Raw genomic sequence first — 8,113 nt, 5'->3', positions numbered from 1 at the left:
CACTTAGGTTTATGAGTAACAATTTATTGAAAGAGAGCCAGCTACAGATGTCCATCCCTATGCCTACTCCACCAACTGCAAAACAAACAGAACTTGCAAGTCTACAATGTATTGTCTATTGCTGTACTCTTAAGTAGAGTTTATCTACAGCCCATCATCTGTGGGGCACACAGATCCAGTGTTCTGGGCTTCAACAACAACAACAACAGCATTTATTTATATAGCACCTTTTCATACAAATAATGCAGCTCAAAGTGCTTTACGTGATGAAGAAAGAGAAAAAAGACAAAATAAATAAGAATTAAAATAAGGGAACACTAATTAACATAGAATAAAAGTAAGGTCCGATGGCCAGGGAGGACAGAAAAACCAAAAAAAAAAAATCCAGATGGCTGGAGAAAAAATAAAATCTGCAGGGGTTCTGAGGCCACGAGACCACTCAGCAACTTCTTGGCATTCTACCTCACATAAATGACCTCAATCAGTCCTCATGGTATTCAGGGTTCATGTAAGAACTTGATGATGACGGTCATGTGGACTTCTGGCCTTTAATCCATCAATGTAGGGACATCATGGTGCTTTGATCAGGTGGTGGTGGTGCAAGTCGCCACCAAAGAAAACCGGAAAAAGAACAGAAGAGAAAATAGGGATTAGTACGGATTTTGAATATGAATACCATAAATAATAATGATAATTAATTGAATATACAGAGCATCAGGATTAAACTAAGATGAAGCTATGAGAAAGACATGTTAAAGTAATGTGTTTTCAACAGTTTTTTAAAGTACTCCACTGTATTAGCCGGGCGAATTCCTATTGACAAGCTATTCCAGATTTTAGATGCATAACATGCCTGGACTTCCACATGGACTTTGACATCACTGGTTTTCCTCCCATCTGTCCACTAACATCCTGCATATGTGTCCACTGTTGGCATGTCTGTGAATGGGCCTCACAATAATTCATTACATTTATATAGTGCTTTTCTCAGTACTCAAAGCGCTGTCCACACAGGGAGGAACCCGGAAGCGAACCCACAATCTTCCACAGTCTCCTTACAATGGATTGGTGAGCGTAGCACGAGCGTAGCAGTGAGCAGCAGCAACTCCCACAGGCACGTAGCCCTTCGCAAACACCCGAGCAAATTCATCTGAAGCAAAGCTGGCAGCTGACCAGTAGAAATAACCGGCAGTGAGAAACTAAAGTCGATCGCTCAGCGGGTGGTGGAAACTTGAAGCCGACGGTCTCTGAAGCAGTAAGCACTTAAGTAACTACAGAAAACGGAGAAAATGACATCAATACTAAACGTAAGTTCTATCTGCTCTCTGCCTGTTGAGGGCACGTTTATATGTTGTGTGCCCTGCAGCATGTATAGATGAGGTTTTCCGGCCAACATTATAGACAGCTTCACCTGCCAAAAGTGTTTAGTTAATTTAGAGTTGGTCGGGAAAATACGCGAATTGGAGGACCACGTTAGGAATCTGATAGCGATTAAGCAAACCGAAAATTGGATCGACTCGGTTTGTTTAGACAATCCAGCTACTTCTTATTCGGCTTCAGTCTCTCCTGGTCCCACTGCAGTCAGCGCATGGCCGAAGTCAGCAGCACCAGTTCAGCCACAGGGCGAGTGGGTAACAGTAAGACGGGGGTCTAAGAATCCAAAATGTAGTCCTCCGGCACCCAGGTCACCAATTCGGACCCAGAACAGATTCTCAGCACTCCGCAGCGCGCCTGTGGAAACTGAGAATAAGAAAGTGCTCATAATTGGCGATTCCATAGTGCGGAATGTTAGAATTCCAAACTGTGTTAAACCAGCAGTTAATGTTAAGTGTCTCACAGGGGCCAAGATTTCTGGCATAGAGGCCGCATTGGACGGTGTCGCCGACGATGAAGTATCTACCTTATTGCTGCATGTCAGCACTAATGATATTTATTCACAGCAATCTGAGGTATTAAAGAGGAACTTCATCTCTCTATGCATCAAAGCCAAAAGAAAATGTCGGAATCCTTGTCATGGGGCATCCAGTAAATTTAGTTTTGATACAAACCTTAAATTAATTGATAACCAAAAAATAAGGTGTATAATAAGACCAAGGGATAAAACCAGACCCTCCACCAGGGGCATCTGTAATAAAAATTTACTTCAAATTAAAACAAAAAATATATCAGCAGTTCAGAAAGAAGCATGCAGTTTTAAATGCTGCTTATTAAACATTCGCTCTCTTGGCACTAAAGCTGTTTTGGTAAATGATATTATATTAAGTACAAAATCTGATCTGTGTCTTCTCACTGAAACCTGGCTTAGTAAATGTGACACTGTACCCCTAGCTGAGGTGTCACCAGATGGATACTCGTTCCTTCATAAGTCTAGAGATTTTGGTCTAGGAGGAGGCCTTGGAATAATTCATTTTAACAAAATGCAAATCACTTCTAAAAATGTAGGCAACTTTACATCCTTTGAAGCATTCATTTTAAATATTAAAACAGATTCCAACACAATTATAGTGCTAGTCTACAGACCACCAGGGCCATATTCATTGTTCATGACTGAATTTAGCAACCTTTTATCTGACTTGGCTATAAATTATGATCACGTAGTACTGATGGGGGATTTTAATGTACACATTGATGTGGAAACTGACACTTTTAGCAAATGTTTTACTTATTTGTTAAATTCAGTAGGATTTTGTCAGAGTGTCAAAGGTCCAACTCATAATCATAACCACACATTAGATTTAATTATAACTTACAAAGTTGAAATTCAAAATTTAAATATCACTCCATTAAATGAAGTTATTTCCGATCACTACTTAATTACATTTGATTTAGTCCTGCCCTTGTCAACACACTTCCAGATTAAAATAAAGACAGTGTGACATCTAGATTGTAATTCTGCTTCAAAATTTATAGATACTTTGAGTAAGTCGAGTGCAACTGCGGAAAACCATTCAGATCAGTTAACATCAAATGTAAACGTGGAAAACAATTATCAGCCAACAGCACATTATAATGTGACCTTGAGAGATGCTCTGGACACAGTGGCTCCCCTTAAAACAAAAGTGATCAAAACACATAGAAACTCTCCCTGGTTTAATGAAAACACTCGAGCTCTTAAATTAGAGTGTCTAAAACTGGAGCGCAGATGGAGAACAACAAAGCTACATGTTTTTCAGATTGCATGGACAGAGAGTGTTAATAAATATAAAAAAGCCCTCTTTAAAGCTCGCTCAGAATACTATTCTACATTAATAGATAACAATAATAAAAATCCTCGGGTACTGTTTAGAACAGTGCCTAAATTAACAAATGGAAATTCAGATCAACAGTGCAAAATACCAACAGATATTAGCAGTACAGACTTTATGAACTTCTTCAATGAGAAAATTAAAAATATAAGATCCCAGATCTCTGCATCACACTACAAACCAAATACTGGCTTAGCAGACCCTGTCTCACATTGCACTCAGTACTTTAGTAATTTTAATCCTGTAACTGAGCAGGAAGTCTTAACTTTAATTTCTAAAATGAAGCCCACTACTTGTTCCCTAGATCCAGTGCCAACAAAACTAGTAAAAAGTGCAATGAATGTTCTTGCAGCGCCTATCCTAAACATTATCAGTAGTTCATTACTGCATGGCACAGTACCTGATACACTAAAAGTGTAATTCATTAAACCATTACTTAAAAAGTCAGACCTAGACCCACACATACTAAATAATTATAGGCCTATTTCAAATCTACCGTTACTCTCTAAAATACTAGAAAAAGTAGTTGCCAATCAGCTTCAGACACACCTTACGCATTACAATTTATTCGAGAAATTCCAGTCTGGTTTTCGCACTGGTCATAGTACAGAAACGACACTAACGCGGGTTGTAAACAACATTCTGACATCCTCTGATGAAGGAAACTCCACTGTAATTATGTTGTTGGACTTAAGTGCAGCATTTGACACCATCGACCATTCTATTTTACTACACAGGCTAGAAAATGATGTTGGGCTTACAGGCACCGTTCTCGCTTGGTTTAGTTCTTATTTATCAAATCGATTCCAATATGTACAGAAATGTGCTGACAGTACTCCATCATTATACACAGAAGTTCAATATGGTGTCCCGCAGGGCTCAGTACTGGGACCTTTACTGTTTTCACTTTACATGCTTCCACTGGGATGTATCATTAGGAAACATAATGTTAATTTTCACTTGTATGCAGATGACACCCAGTTATACCTTTCATTTAAAATAAATGAAGTTTCTCCGATGTTGTCTTTAATTAGTTGTGTTAGTGAATTAAAGGAGTGGATGAGAACTACTTGTCTTTAAATACAGATAAAACAGAGATGTTAATTGTTGGAGGGAATGACGCTGATCATAACAATATTTTGTCATCTTTTAACTCAGTTGGAATCCCAATTAATTTTACTGAATCAGCCCGCAATCTAGGAGTTATCTTTGACTCTAGCATGTCATTTAAAGCGCATATTACAAAGTTGTCTAAAACATGTTTCTTCCATCTTAAAAATGTTAGGAAATTAAGGCGCTTTCTAAATAAATGGGATTCTGAGAAATTAATTCATGCATTTATCTCTAGTAGGATTGACTACTGCAATGCAGTGTTCACTGGATGTTCAAACTGTTCTTTATACAGCCTCCAGTTAATCTAAAATGCAGCTGCAAGAATTATTACAAGAACAAGAAAATACGAACACATAACTCCAGTTCTTAAATCCTTACACTGGCTCCCAGTTAAGTTTAGGGCAGATTTCAAAATCCTTCTTTTAACATATAAAGCATTAAATGGCCGAGGTCCAGCTTACTTGTCTGAACTTATCATGACTTACAAACCAGAGCGCACATTAAGATCTCAAGATGCTGGTCTGCTTATGATTCCAAGGATTAATAAAATAACAATGGGAGGTCGAGCTTTTAGTTACAGGGCCCCTAAACTGTGGAATGGTCTGCCTGCTACTGTAAGAGATGCCCCTTCGGTCTCAGCTTTTAAATCCCGGCTGAAGACTCACTACTTCAGTTTAGCATATCCTGACTAGAGCTGCTGATTAACTGTACATACTACATCTCTGTTGTTAGTCATTAGCACTAAAACATAAGTAACATGATAGTTAGAATTGGATACTAACCTTCACCTATTCTGTTTCTCTTCTCGGTACTCAAATGTGGCACTTGGTGCCACGGCACACCTGCCAAGTTGTTTTGCCTGCCTAAGGTAAAGTCATCTCTGATGGAGGATTGCAGGAATCGTGAGAAAGAGGGGTACTTTCATCGGATTGGCTGGCCCAACACTGTTTCAGCCATGGAATGGCCAAATAAAGGGGGGGGGGGGGGGCAGCTTGATGGATGAGGTCTCCAGGAGTCTAAAATTATCCAAATCTTATTATGTGATATCATCTACTGTTAAACTCTGCTCCGTACTTCTAAAAAAATTTTTAATTTTTCATTGAGGATTTGTTCTGTTCTGTGTATTGTATTGTATTGACCCCCTTCTTTTGACACCCACTGCACGCCCAGCCTACCTGGAAAGGGGTCTCTCGTTGAACTGCCTTTCCCAAGGTTTCTTCCATTTTTTCCCTACTAGGTTTTTTTTTGGGAGTTTTTCCTTGTCTTCTTAGAGAGTCGAGGCTGGGGGGCTGTCAAGAGGCAGGGCCTGTTAAAGCCCATTGCGGCACTTCCTGTGTGATTTTGGGCTATATAAAAATAAACTGTATTGTATTGTATTGGTGGCAGCCTGTGCAGAGCTGTTTCTACCTCCTGTCCATTTACTGAGCCAGAAAAGAAAGAGATTAAGTAGGTCTGAGGATGTTATGTTTGAATTATCCCCACCCGGCTGTTAGCACAAACCTTTGGTCACTATTAGTGCCGACCCTCAAATCATTTGTGCGTTGTGTCTTATTATGACAAAACAGACATATTTAATGTATTGTAGGCTATCAAGCAGGACACAACAGAGCAGATAAAAACCTCAGCTTAGCCTTTGGTATTGTACGCAGCGAAGGAACCCACTGTTATTTTACAAATCTGTTACCATTAATTCATGGGTATCTCGGAAAACCTGCAGTGGTTTTAAATAAATAAAGGTTCTTTGGGGAACCAGAAAGATTCAGCCTGTGGCACCGCTCTGAAAACTCACTTTAGCACCTTTATTTCGAAGAGTTCATCTACGGATGACAATCCAGTTCCCTACAGCGGTCAGAGCGTTAACCGGGCCAGCGACACGCAAGCTGCTACAGAGCTCTCTACCACAAAGGCGCGCGACTCTCGTTGACTTGTGTTTCTCTTACCGGATTGTCTTAGTTGTCATACTTCATGTTTTCAAACAGTATGAATTATGAAAATGTTTAATATGTAATTTATCACATATGTGTTAATTATATGATTATATATTTGCGATTTGAATCATTCAGAGGGGACTTTTTGAACTGTAGGTCTTATTAAAGTAAATCAAACGAATCGCTCCACTTACACGGAAAGCTCCAAAGAATCACATCAGTAAAGTGAGTAGAAACGCCAGCTGATTGTTTATATTATAAAGCACAAAGATGTGTTATTTATGAAATGTTAGCCCCATCTAGCGGTAGGAGCCTGGAATGGAAACGTGAAGAATGCTGCGCAGCCAATGAACGGCAAGTAAGGCGGTCAGACTGCTGCAGGAACTTCACGGCTTCAGATCTCACGGGTTTCTATTTCTGGATTTTTCTTTATACTCCTTATCTTGCTCTAACGAGATCTCAGTGAGTTCCTTGACTACGAAGACTCTCCAAGGATCTCATTAGAAAAAGTAACACCAGTGTCTAGCAGATTCCTGGAAAAACGTATTTTACACCTTATTTCTTTTTGAACTTTCAGCTGCTTGTATTAATTTCTGTTCTCCATCCACAATATCGTCTATACGAAAGGAGTTGCACTGGTTAAAAATCGCTTATTGTTTCGTAATCGGGATCACCGTCTTACTACAGGCAGCTTTTTTTGTTCAGGAGCCTCTGAATGGAGTGTGGTGGGGATTTTTCTCATCTTTGTTGTTCCTCTCTTTTTTTTTTTTTTTTTTTACTGAGACAAAAAAAGAATTAACGGTTTTCTTTCTGTGCCGATCATTCAGTGTTGCCGGGCAGTTTCACGCTCCAAGCATGTATCTCTGCAGCTGAAAGTCAAGGAGAAGGGGCAAAGTCGAGTGGGCGGGGACATATAGCCGTCATATGCCCAATTACACTTGTGAGAGGGTCAGAGCCCATAAACCCCACCTACTCGACGCCAGTCTTTCCTACTCAACACTCGGCTCCTGGCTGCAGTGACACCCTTCTACACATACGGTTATGGGAGCCATTTAAAAAATTGTCATAATTATATTGCAATGAGTCAAATATAATCCAACATTCAAAGTTGTGATTTGTAAAATATATTTATAAGTTGTCAAAAACAACAATGAGACATGCTAACAATTCAGCATTGACTCTTTAGAATGGATACATCCGTGTTATCTGTGCAGAGTCTGCATGTTCTTCCTGTGCCTGCCAGTTTTCGTCTTTCCAAATTGGCCCAGAGTGGGTGGGTGGGTGGGAGTTTGTGAGTGGGCTTTGAGATGGGCCTGTGCCAAGCACCCACACTCAAACTGGAGCCAATTTGGAATTCCCAGTTGGTATAGAACATACAGTATATCTTTGGAGATATGGGTGGAAAACCTAAGGCAGCACATATTAAATGTCAATGTCAGAAGGCAGCTGTGGGCCAGGCCAGCAGTACTCTGTGCCAACGTCCACTTTGCTTGCCCATCCTAAACTAAAGATGTGCTATACCAGGATGTTACACAGCAACAGCAACAACAACAACATTTATTTATATAGCACATTTTCATACAAAAAGTAGCTCAAAGTGCTTTACATAATGAAGAAAAGAAGAATAAAAGACAAATAAGAAATTAAAATAAGACAACCTTAGTTAACATAAAAAGGAGTAAGGTCCGATGGCCAGGGTGGACAGAAAAAACAAAAAAAAACTCCAGAAGGCTGGAGAAAAAAAATAAAATCTGTAGGGGTTCCAGGCCACGAGACCGCCCAGTCCCCTTTGGGCATTCTACCTAACATAAATGAAATAGTCCTCTT

Source organism: Erpetoichthys calabaricus, chromosome 5 (genome assembly GCF_900747795.2).
Source record: "Erpetoichthys calabaricus chromosome 5, fErpCal1.3, whole genome shotgun sequence".
Classification (NCBI taxonomy): domain Eukaryota; kingdom Metazoa; phylum Chordata; class Cladistia; order Polypteriformes; family Polypteridae; genus Erpetoichthys; species Erpetoichthys calabaricus.
This window is presented reverse-complemented; position numbering follows the sequence as displayed.